Source organism: Mastomys coucha, unplaced genomic scaffold (genome assembly GCF_008632895.1).
Source record: "Mastomys coucha isolate ucsf_1 unplaced genomic scaffold, UCSF_Mcou_1 pScaffold9, whole genome shotgun sequence".
NCBI lineage: Eukaryota > Metazoa > Chordata > Mammalia > Rodentia > Muridae > Mastomys > Mastomys coucha.
The window spans coordinates 80,202,439-80,216,120 of NW_022196915.1; positions in this window are offsets into that span (position 1 = coordinate 80,202,439).

The window sequence follows — 13,682 nt, forward strand, 5'->3', positions numbered from 1 at the left end:
CTGGTGTGAGGTGAAATCTCAGGGTTGTTTTGATTTGCATTTCCCTGATGACTAAGGATGTTGAACTTATTGCTTTATATAAACAGGTTTCCTGTCAATTAGAAACATAAGCAACAATATATTTCATGTCCTATTGTACAAATTACATATTATGAATTGCAAATAGATTCATTAGGGAAGGTTAATATTCATTCATCATTAAAAAAATAAGTTACTTCCCTTCAAATAATGAAAACTGCCAAGACAATTGACAGAAAAAAATAAATGCGGTCTATGAGTTAGAGACTAGTAATTGGCAGAGGAGGGCAGTTGTGTACCTCACAATGTAAAACAATGTATTGTGATGTCTAAGCTGCTATTACATCTGCCCTTATGTAAGCTGTGCTGTCAGTGGCATTTGCCACAGTGCTGACATTACTCTCTAAGGCACAGTTCATTTCTAACGCAAAAGTCTTACCCATGGTGCCTAGTATTTTTCTTAGGCATCTATGTCTGTTGGTACAGAAGAAAAGGAGATGTTCTGGGGTCTGCTGGACTCTTGAATCCTGGGATGTTCTTTCCCAGGAAAATGTCATTTTATGTTATAGTTTAGCATAGTAATGATCCCAGGATACAATGATTATTTTTTTTATTGTATCCTGTGTTTATGTCACTCGAAGAAATATTAAGAACTATTTTATATGTTTTACTTTATTGTAATGAACTCACAAGGAAAAACAGCATACAGCCAGACAACTTTAATCAAGTAACCACTCCAACACACACTTGCCTAGTTCCAAATTCTACACATCTCAGTGAACTTCTACACAAACACAATGGCTATCATGAAGTATGGGCTTCAGTTAGGGCTTTCCACTCTCGTTATCAGTTGCCTTTTTTTTATTGAAAACTTATACAATTCTTATCATGTTTTTCTTCTACATTTTACACAACTCACCAATTTCAGGTCTTCTTTCTCTCTTACTTTAAAAAATCTGAACAAACAAACCAACAAGCAAAAGAGCCAAATAAAAAATAAACACATCAGATATTAAAAAATCAAATCCAATAAAACAGCACAATAGCAGAAGAAACACACACAAACATACACACACTTAAAATATAAAATCAAAAAAATAAAATATACATGCAAATATACAAAGGACCAAGCAAAAATATCAATATTAAAACAAGGTAATATGAAACAAAACTCCACAAACAAACTATTGAGACCGCTCTATGTTAGCTGTTGCTGGGCACATATCCTACAGTGAAGTTCAGCTTATATACCCATTGAGACATCACTGAAAAAAAACTGATTTTTTTCCTTTAAAAACAGTTGTTAATTAAAGAGGGCTCTTTTCTTACAAACAGAAAATCATGTCCCCTTTCTCCTTTCACTGCTGGAACCTGTACAGGCTCTGAAAATGCTGCCACTATCTCTGTAAGTTCATATCTGTGTGAGTCCTAGGAAACAGCCTTGTTTCCTTTGTGTCTTCAATCCCATTGGCTCCTACTCTCTCTGATTCTTTGTTGGCAGAGTTCCCTGATGCCTGAGAGGAGGAGTTTGATGAAGATGTTCCATTTAGGACTGAGTGTTCCAAGGTCTCTCACTCTCACAAGTCTTCCCTTTAATGTTATTAAAGGTCATTTGAATGGTATTCTTCATTAGCCGAACAATATTATTTGATTTTCCTGTAAGTCCACATTGTACAGGTCTTATGCTTTTCCCATTCAACCACATATTGGTTGCACCTAACTGGAGTTTGCCTTAAATTTAATCAGAGATTGGTTGAATACACCCACAACATTTATGCCAATATTCCACTTGCATATCATGTAAGCAGATCACCAGTGTAGATCACAGAAATTTCAATCCAGTCAGTGGTAACCTTTGTCTTTTGGTAGTAGTCAAAACACCTTCCAGTACCATGAACACTAGTCACTAATGGTGAAACCTCTAGTAATATACCATCTCAAATTCTCTTTTAATGAGATAGGTAAGAGTTACATTTGGTAATAAGTTCGTATCATTAATTTATGGAATGTTTTGATGTGCATATGCTTCATAAAAAATAAATAAATAAATTAATTAATTAAAGCTGAGGAGGAGGATGACCCTGTAGGAGTCAATTAATCTGGGAACTCTTAGACACTGGACCACCAACCATGCAGCATACACCAGCCAATATGAGGCCGCCAACACACACATACAGCAAAGGACTGCTAGGACTGGATTTAGTCAGATAAGATGCATCTAGTTCTCAAGAGACTGGAGGTCCCAGGGAGTTCAGAGGTCTGGTGGGGTGGGGGTGGAGGGTGAAGACATTCTCGTAGAGACAAGGGGTTGGGGAGGAGATATGGGATGTAGAAAAGTCAGAGGGTGGACAGGGAGGGGAATAAAATCTGGAGTTTAAAATAAATAAATGAATGAATAAATAAATAAAAACTGTGACAGAGAAATAAAAAATAAAACACAAGCTAACTACCCTTTGATCTTCTTGCAGGATGCATGTGATCTTTTGCTTATATCTTCATCCTTCTTATTATCTAACAATAAACTATCTCATGCTCCTTTCTAAGTGTCCTGTATCAAGTCTTACAACTTCTTGCAGTTATCCACATGTGCCGTATAGGCTAAGACCTGCATGTGCAAAATGTACTATTTAACTTCTGAGTTTTGATGACCTTGATTAACATTATATATTCTAAGTCCAGCTATTTTTCTACAATTTTTTGTTTATACTTTTAGAGCTTAATAATATTCCATTTTGCGTATTTACACATTATAATTGTATATTCAGCTGATGAACATTTAGTTTGGTCCCATTTTCTTCCTATTAATAGAAGTAGCTCATAACAGCATCATAGTATATTACAGTTTAGAAAAAAAGCATATATTGTAGACCATATTGAATACAGAATCATTTTAGCAGAGAAACAGTATTAAGGATTTGTACATTTCAATGTGTATGTTAATGCATCATGTCCAAGCTTGTTTTAATGTAAAGAAGTGGAGAGAGGATATGTTTTATTTTGACCAGTGTTTTTTATTTATAGAAAATTTACAAACGACAGAAAACAGTAAATGCAGTTCTTTCACATTCTTATTCTACATTCAAGCATCCAACATTTTTGAGGAAAACCACATTAGTAAACTTCCAGTATCCTTCTGTGCGATACTTAGTAACCACAAAGAGAGATGTGATTGCAGTGCTTAAGTATGGCAGACTTGCACTAAGCAATTTATCAGGATACATTTATATGAAGACCATATTTTTAGTTTCTGGAAAGAAAATCTTTCACCAAGCATCATACAGCAGACTCTTTGGTCATTGTAGAATGTGAATCTCAGACAGGGCTTTGGGATAAGTTAGACAACAGAAAATTTTGAAGATGTTTCTGATGAGAGCTGACTACATATAAATGTGTTGATTTCTTCATAGAGTTTAAAATGGGGGCAATTTGGCAAAGTCAAGATCTCTTTGTTTTTATGTGGTCCTCTTTTAAAAAAGTTGGATATGTATCCACTTTGAATTTTTATTCTCTCCTTTTGACTGTTTCCTTAATGTAATATTTTGTAGTGATCTCTGATTGTCACCATTTATATTGGTTTATTTATGCATAAATTGTTTTGCCTGGTTCTAAAGAACATCGAGTTTATAGTAGTGTATGAAGAATTATGTATGGCATTTTGAAACTTTTCCTCTCTTTATCGTCTGTATATATATGTGTATAAGTAGTTCCATCTTTTTGTTACTTTTACAGGAATGGGGAAGAAGTAGAAGAATGTTCATTCTGAGGAATATAATTTAATGTGTACATTCCTTTTTTTGTATTATCTCCTTTACTAACTCAGTATGTATATTTGTATTTAAATAATAAAAATCCTCATTACTAAGTCAATACTTCTGGAAATAAAAAAAAAATGTAAAGAAAAGGAAATCATGTTGTATAGATGGGCCTTCCAAGTCTAAGCCATTTCTGATCATCTGCAGCATACCCACTTACTATGTCCAAGGCCCAGGCTTGGATCCACAGCTTTAAAAACAAAGCCTTTGAGGTTTAAACAAATGGGGAATCTGTTGGCTTGGCTTAATAAAATGATAACAACAAAGGAGAGAATTTACATAGGTTACAAAGAACCAGAAAAGTTTGAGAAGGGTTTGGTTGTCAAAGCACAATTCAGAGGCAAACTTGGCTGAAGTGGAATATGTAGGATTTTAACACGGAAAAGGTTACCTGAGTGTATTTTAAAGCTGCTGTCAGCTGGGCTACATCTAGCCTTGATTTTGTTTCTCTGAGAGTGGTTTTTCTTTCAACTCAAGGTCAACATCAATGTGGTCTTAAAGCATCAACAGGAGTAAATTTGATTCTGCAGGAGCCTCGGGCTATTGCTTGTATTTCTCTCGTTCTGTGGCTGTGTCTGTCCCCAAATGCCCATTCCCATAATCATTTCCATCATATATTAATAATAGAACTTACAAGGTTAGACACAAAGTTCTCAAAAAAAAGCACTGTGAGAAAAAGGAATTCTAAATTTATTCTGTAAACTGAAATAATCAAAGCCGTTTAAATCAATGTTTAATATATATTTCACATGAATGTAGGTCTATTATTTTGCAAGATAGCTCAGTAGAATGTTTGTGATTAAACTTTAGCTTTATAGAAAGATTATGTATTAAGCTCCATAATATGAATTATAAGTATGTGATTTTACTAAATGTAGATAATTAAAAAACTTGTTTGAAAGAATTAAAGAGAAAAAGTTTTGCAAATATATGACTGTAATACACAATAAGTTTAAAGGTTATAACTAACAAAGCTAGAGAGATAGACCAGAGTGCTTATGAAAGAGTACTTTTAGCTTTCACTGAGAATCAAAGTAGAGTTACCTCCAAACACAGGGAGCCAACAGCTGTCAGTACTTCACATTTTTAGGGAATTGACACAGTTTTCTGACTCCAACAGTGTATACACATATATGCCCTGCCATATATACCTCAAATAAAAAATAAATATTTTTAAATATGTTATTTATTTTAAATTGTGTTAGAAAAGTGTGTACTTTTTTCTTTAGAGTATGGTAATTCTGTAGGATAAGCTAATTTGAAGGGTTACTAATATATATTTTTTAATATATCAAAGAATTTAAGGCAAACAAAACAAAACAAAACCAAGAGCCTAGGGGGAAGGTCAAATGCTTCATAGATTTGAAATTTCAAAAGTTGACTATCTCTCAATGAATAAGCTGTGTTTAAATTCTTAAACTTGCGAAAACACAGGACGATAAGCATATTTTGCTTCAAATCTATGTTCCTTTTAAAACTTGAAGCAAATTTCTTCTAACCATTCCAGAGTAGAGTGTGTCCTATGTCCATATCTTTGACTAGTTGTTTTCTTTTGGCAATTTTAACCTAAGAATTATAACTAAGAAATATAATGAGGAGTCAAGTCTATCTCACTCTCAAATTCTATTGCTCTAAACAGAAAAGTATCCATGATGTAGGAATTGAAAGCTATATCTGTGGTCAGGGGTTATGAATAAGTTCTCTTTTGGTGTTCTTGAGCTTTGCACAGTTTGTGAATATTCCCATCCTTTTTCCAGACATGGAAGAGACAAGGTGACCTAGACTATGATCACAGATGGCTGGAGATATATCTAGGCTGTTAAGATTACTTGTTTGCTTTTGAAGAGTTTCCAGGTTTTGTTTCCAACATCCAAATGTTGCCTCATAACCACTTATAACACAAATTCCAGGGGATATAATGGTCTTTTCTGATTTCTTTGTGTATGTTTCATGCAGGTGGCAAACATTCACATATGCAGACAAAACACTCATACACATAAAATACAATTTAAAAAAAAGGAAGATGGAATTTCTCCAGCCCCCACTCTTCCCTCTGCTGTTTGAGATTTTTCTGCAGTGTTGCCCTGTAGGCTTAGGGTTTTCAAAACATACTTTAATTAGGGTTCTTAAACTCTTCAACCTCCATTCCAGCCCAACACCCATCAGATGTAACGGAAAAGAAAGGTCAATAGGATACAGGGGCTTTGGATCTACTCAGAAATAGTTCTTTGGGGATATTCCAATCTTTGTTTTCATTAGTCCAGTCTGCTAGCAAAATATCACCAGATATTAGCAGCAATAGCTCAATGTAGAAGAAGCCACAAGACTCCACCAACTGGCATGAGTACACTGAGGTGGCAAGAAGCAGCCTGAATACCATCAAATGCTCTTTGGTGTAATTTTTTTCTTTGAAGTCAGTCAAACAAGGATCAGTGAAGAAAGCAAGGTGAACCAATCCCAGAGTGTCAAAGAAGATCAGTAAGACAAAACCCAACAAAGACCAGCAAAGAGTTGAATGGCATCATCCACTGTCTGTTGAGTTATACTTACACTCTTTCTAAACATCATGTGTCTTCTCAAGTGTCCACTCCAGCAAAACATTGCATGCCTTTTCATCAGGCAGCTTCCAGATAAACAATCACCGTGTATGTTTTCAGAAAAACATCCTCTTCTACATCAGTTTCCAGGAAAACATCACATGACACAGCTGAGTCTCCAACAAAACCAGAAATTACTAAATCATTCTACTGCACACAGCCTCTAAGATTGATAATATGGGATATTAAAAGTCAGGCTGTGGTGCTACACATCTACAATCACAGCACTTGGAACTTTGAGATAGTTGAATTAATATTTCAAGAAACGTCTGGTTTCTATAAGCAGATTGAAGTCAGTCTTGGCTTTAAAAGACCCTGTCTCGAAAAGAAAACAAGTAAAAGAAGGAAGAAAGCTAGGAGAAAGACAGGAAGGGATTAAAAACAAAGGTAAGTCCAAATGAATGAGGGAGGAAAGGAATCAGGAAGAGAGGGGGAAGAAAGAAGGCAGGAAGGCAGGAAGCATGGCAGGACAGGAAGGCAAGAAGGCAGGAAGGAAAGAAGGAAGGAAAACAGGAAAGAAGGAAGGAAAGGAAAGAAGGAAGGAAAACAGGAAAGAAGGAAGGAAAGCAGAAGGCAGGAAGAAAGGAAGGAAGGAAGGAAGGAAAACAGGAAGGAAAGAAGGAAGGAAGGAAAGAAGGCAGGAAGGAAGGAAGGAAAGCAGAAGGCAGGAAGAAAGGAAGGAAGGAAGGAAGGAAGGAAGGAAGGAAGGAAGGAAGGAAGGGCAGAAGGAAGGAAGGGATACTGCTTTACACAGGAAGATGTCATGTGCTAAGAAAAGAACAGAAATGTTCTTAGTCATTCTCTGTCATTTCTAAGTTCATAACCTGGGTCCTGGACATTCTTGACTAGGTACCATAAAAATCATTTTACATTGAATAGGAGCTGAAAAATAGAATCACTGAGTATTCTGAAACATTCTTATATCAGTGCACTGTGGTAGTATCCTTTCCAGAAATAATAACTAAATTCTATAGTGTCTCAGAGATGTGGTAGTGTCAAAAACATCTTCCTCTCTATTGCACTGGCATTCAGAATATTACTTCAAAAATGAGTGTCCTCAGACTCCTTTTTTATTATTTTATTAATAAAAGTTGTATACACTGAAGTTATGCTCATAGGAAAAGACTCTGAAAAATGCTCCTATAGCTTAAGAAATCCAATAGTGTCTCATATTTCTCTATAAGGCAATATATGATCATTTCTTAGGCAATGCTTACTGGCCCTTATTGCAAAGCTTATGAAGCAAATATTATAATTCTTGCAAAACTTTACATATTATATTTGAAACACAAAAAGGATTAGGAAACGTCCCCCAGTATGTGTGATTAGTTCCTTGTGGATAAAGTTTATAAACCCATATTCTATTTTGAATCTCCACATTTCTAAATGCCAATCAAGGAAACTTAGAGAAACTAAGACCTCCACCACGATAAAGCAGTTGATTACAGGTTTGCTCAAATTAAATTCAAATATCTTAACTCCAATTTCATGTTTCTTCCTTCAGTCTGTCTTAATAAATGACTCTAATTAATAAGTCTTCCTCTTTTCTATGTGAATTCAACAGTAATTATATTAATTAACACATATTTTTCTAAAAATATACAGCTGAAAACTTACAAGAAGTATATACGTTGGGCATAGCAGGATACCAATCAGGGGTCATTAAATAAAAGTAAGTTAATTAAAGGCATTAAACTGTTTTTTAGGCATGGTGATCTGACTTAAAAATATACAATCTTTTTTGGCTCTATTAAACTTGAATCGTGTCTTTGTATTATTCTGCCTTTTAGAAAGGCTCAACAATAACTAGAAATAGTAAGCAAGTACATTTGAAATAGTAACAATCTCACAGAAAGAGCCCATCGAACCTTCTGCAATAGTTTTCATTACAGATGTTCACAGGATAGAATTGCTTATCATGAGGAATGAGGAATGATTTCCTCCTGCAAGGTTGCTATTTCTTTTACTGAGGGATGCTTGGTAACAGAGACTTGAAATACCCATAGCAGGTGGTAGCTGGTTCACACTGTCTTAACAGAGTTATCTCTCTTAACTAGTTCCAAGCCTGGTACTTTAGACTACATTTAAAGAATGAGGCTATTTTTTTTCATTTTTGGTGCCATAATTTCCTGGACATGTACTATTTCTGGTCTAACTTTCAATACATGCAACATTAGATATAGTGCAGTGATTTATCAGGTATCTTTATTGTTTTACTTTGTCATAGTTCTCTTTCACTTTAATCAGAATTCTGTAAATAGCACTGCAATATGATTCAGTTCTCCATTTTTACCCTGTGCTTTAACTCTTTCCCATAGATTTACCTTCTGTGATTACAAAAATTTCAGTGTAATCAACCACTCAATCCTACATGTAAATACTGACATTCTGTAGTGGGTTTATATTCTAATGTTAATTTGTGTCCCCAAAACTGCTTATATGAATGTCTTAGTGTCTGCAGGTAGTTTCTGGAAACCTGTTCCTAGTTAGTTTTGATTGGTAAATAAAAATGCTGGTTGCTAATGGCTGGGCAGGGCCTACAGAGTTGGGACCTTAGGATTCCTGGGGATAGGACTGGAAGGATAGGATCCTTCCAAGGAAAAGATTCTCGAAATCTGGAGAGAGCATGGCCCAATTGGACAGAATTCTGGGTCCAAAACAGCCATAATAAAACACAGAATTTAATAAATAATACTAAGATAAACCATATAAAAATTAGATAATGGCCCAAATATTGAGCTAAATAAGACATATATATATTTGTGTATGTGTGTGTGTATGTGTGTGTGTGTCTGTCTGTCATTTGGGAACACAAACCATTATGTCAGGTACTAAATCTGCCGCCAAAATTGATTATTAAAAAACAACATTCTTTTAAGAATACTATATTAATTTATGTATTCTTGATAAGTGGTTTTTTATAAATTAAAATCAGCATTTAAAGTTATTTTTAATCCTTTCCTTTAGTATCTAGTAAAATATTATCTTATTTTTCCTTGTTTTGCTTAGGTTTATAAAAACCCAAACAGCAACATGTGCATCTATAGTCATCATGGACAGCCTTTCCTAACATAGATCATATATATTTACTTTTCTCCATTAAACAACTTATTGTATTCTCTTTTCTTTCTACTAAATTGATTTAACATTACAAATTTAAGAACATGCATAAGATGAGACTGTTATACTCTACATATTTTATACCTTCTGTATCTTTCTGTAATATATAGCACAATTTTCTGTAGTTAAAATATTGATATTGATTTTATATAAGTTAGGCATGTATGCATTGTATTTAACCTGTTCCTCATGCGATCAAAAGTGCATGAACTCTGAAATATGAAGCTACACATTTTATTTACAAATGTATATGTACTATGCCTGCTGGAACACTAACCATTTGTGTTATAATAATAATAAGCTATGGCAAACAGCTAAACAAATCACTGCCGCAATATATAATTTTAGTCACAGGCTAAAGGTAGGGACTGTGCATTTTTCTCATTAGTGTTTCTCAATCATAAATAGCACAGTTATATAGAGATTTGAAAATTTAGCTTCTGTGTCATATTCACACATATATCAACTATATATGTGTTCATATATATATGATAAATAGCTCATTCCCAATATTTCATGTACCTGTTATCATTTTATATAACCTTTATTATGTGTATCCCTCTCAAATATTGTTCATTTATTAATTAATTTGGATTGTTTTTATATCTGTAATCTTGGAATATTTTATATTTTAACATGTTTGCCAAACTCTATTTTTTTCTATATGGCATGCAAAATTCATATTTTTCTGTATGTCCTAGGAATCTTGTGATTCCTTTTTGAATATCAGTTGTAGTAACATTATTACAATGCACTTGTGCATAGTTTAAAAGTCTGAGCAGGTGATAACTTTTTACTGTGACAAATTTTCAGAAGTGAAAAACAGTAGCTTTGCAACCTTTGTCAATAAAGAAAGTATCGACGATTCCACTTAACAGTTTTAATGAAGGAACTGTAGCACTGAGCCTGCTGTAAAATCCTTGACAAAACTGTCACACTTTGTGTGGAGAATAATTATCAGTGTAGAGTAGGCATAAAAATACCCCACTAGGTAGAGCCCACCAGGGTTGAGCTCCTAGATAGAAAATACAAGTTAGAAAAAAAAAAATGGAACGTGATGGAAGTAACATAAAATGATTCTGTGTATGGTCATTTCCTCCTCATATTCTAAAATTATTCAAAATAAACTAAACTATTGAGCAATGAATGTTTTTCATATATAAATCAATTTACTAAGATGTACTCATTTCTCTCCTTGACAAAGATACTTTATAGTTCATGTGCACTAGTCTGTGGGTTCCCAAGTTCCATATTCAAGCACTCTTTCTTCAGTATTCTGATTTAATCATATTGTGTTCATTCTATAGACCTCATGGTAAAGTTTGATTGAGACAACATAGTCAAGTTTTCACTATGCTGTAGCATAATAGTAATGGAAAAATCACAGTTCTAAAACTCCTTTTATTTTGCTAATATATTCCTGGTCTCTTTATCTTAATAAACAATCTCATTTATTAGTAAAGATGTAATTTATTAATAATTTGTACCATTCAGTGATGTGGTATATCTTTTAGATTTATTTACTTATTTTATGTATATGAGTATGCTGTAGTTGTCTTCAGACTCACCAGGAAAGGGAACCGGATCCCATTACAGATGGTTGTAAGTCACCATGTGGTTGCTGGGAATTGAACTCAGGACCTTTGGAAGAGCAGTTAGTGCTCTTAAACACTGAGATATTTCTCCAGTCTCTATGTATTTTTATTTGATAGAATATATTTTGTTCTTATTAAGCTTAATATATAAGTAATTTAGGTATAACTTACATTTCTACTTCATACACTATTTTGAAAATACATATTGGCCGGGTGGTGGTGGCGCACACCTTTAATCCCAGCACTTGTGAGGCAGAGGCAGGTGGATTTCTGAGTTCAAGGCAGAGGCAGGTGGATTTCTGAGTTCGAGGCCGGCCTGGTATACAGAGTGAGTTCCAGGACAGCCAGGACTACACAGAGAAACTCTGTCTCAAAAACCAAAAAAGAAAAAAAAAAGAAAAGAAAATACATATAAATTGTACTATAGTTTTACAACAATATCATCAATATTTTATTTTTGTATGAAAAAGCAATATATGAGAAGCTACATATTACAATGCAGAAAATATTTCCCACTGAAAACTCATAAAATTTTCACAGCTTGTAATTTTACAAAAAATTATTTAACTGAAGATACAATTATTGTTTTCTAATAACCAACTTTTGTATTCATTGTGTCTAAGGAGAATAACTTAGAACCTTCCTAGCATCTTCTTTAAGCAGGTTTCTACCAGGATTCTTTAGTTCCACAAGGCAAAATTGTTTTCTACTTCAGGAAAACATTGTATGCATAAACAAACCCCCAAATAAAGAGAACATCTGATGACACCTACCCCAAATTTCTTCTTTAAAACATTCCACAGGCTTGGATGGAGCAGCAGTAGTGTCTCTGCACTAGTCTGTGTCTCTTTTGATTCTTCTTGGCCAATGTAATCTTTCAGTTATGAATTTTTTATTTTATTTTCAATGTTTCACCTTCTACTGGTCTATGTCTATTCTAAAGCAAACAAACAAAAAGTTGAAAGAAAATAAATGTATTAAAGCAATGTTTGTGTTTTTCCCTCAGTGATATCTCAGGCTTTAAAAAAAATAAAATAAAAAATTTGATGGATAAGTGGACCCCTTTCTTGTTCCTTCCTTTACTCTTTTCTTTAGAATTCAGGATAATTATTAAATGTTGCATGCATAGGATATTATAGTAGAAAATGGTTCTATATATTCAACAAAAATAGAACTTGATGTTACTTGATGCAGAAAAGGCCTTTGACAAAATCCAATACCCCTCTATGATAAAAGTCCTGGAGAGTAGGATTCAAGAGAAGTATCTCAGAATGGAAAAAGCAATTTATAGAAAATCCATTGCCAAAATTAACTTTAATGAGGAGAAACTCAAAGCATTTCATCTAAAATCAGAAGTAAAATGAGATTGTGCACTCTCTTTACACATATTCAGTTTAGTACTTGAAGGAACAGCAAGACATGGAGGAAATCAAATGGATAAAAATTGGGATGGAAGAAGCTATAGTACTCTGCTGAAGATGATACAATATTATAGGAAAGTGACCTTAAAATTATAGCAGAAAGTTCCTAGAGCTCGTAAGCATTTTGAAAATAGTAGTAGGATAAAATATTAACATACAAAATTAGTAGCCTTCCTATACAAAATATAGTGAGAAAGAAAACAAAGAAAAAACACAATGGTCACAAAAACTACAAAATATGATGGGGAAGCTCTAATTGAGCAATTTAAAAACTTGCATCTAAGAAAAAAGGTAAAGATGTAAGAAGGTAGGATTCATCCCAATAATCATTAATTAGAATTAATGTAGTAAAACTGGCCATCCTACTAAAAGTAATCTACAGATTTGAATTTTGATGCCCATAAAAATTTCAAACAATTCCTCAAAGAACACTAAAGGAGAAGTTTCTTACCCCCACCATGGATTTATGTTTCATTATCTGGCATCTCCATATTTAATAAAACATCCAGAATATTTAATTTATTTCTGTCCACATCAAATTAACATGCTATCCATATTTAAGATATCTTGATATTATGAGATATAATAGGGGATGTGATAAACTATGTTCCTATTGATTAACTGATTACAAAGAGTCAATTTGACAGAGTTCTAAGATTAAAAACTAAGGCTTTCTCTTGTTCTACAAGAATTACTCATGGTCTTTTTATCCTTCTTAGCTCATGTATGTACATTCCTGCAGGAAGTGAGGAGCTCAGAGAGGGGACAGAGCTAACATTGTGTTGGGAACCATGAGAGCCCTGAGATAAACATCCTGCCCCAGCTAATTGAGAACCCTGAGATTAACATCCTGCCTGACAATCACAAGGATCCAGCTTGGCCCTGGGAAAAGAACATTCATGGAAATCCACCCCCTCCCCACCTGTCATCCACCACCTCCCCACCTGTCACCCAGAGCTCAACCCCAGAAGATTTTGTAACCTTCCATCTCCCTCCTTCCTCTCCCCCTCCCCTCTAAGATTTTTGCTTTATTTATTTATTTATTTATTTATTAGATATTTTCTTTATTTACATGTGAATTTCTCCATTCCCAGTTTCCCCTCCAAAAAACAAAAAAAC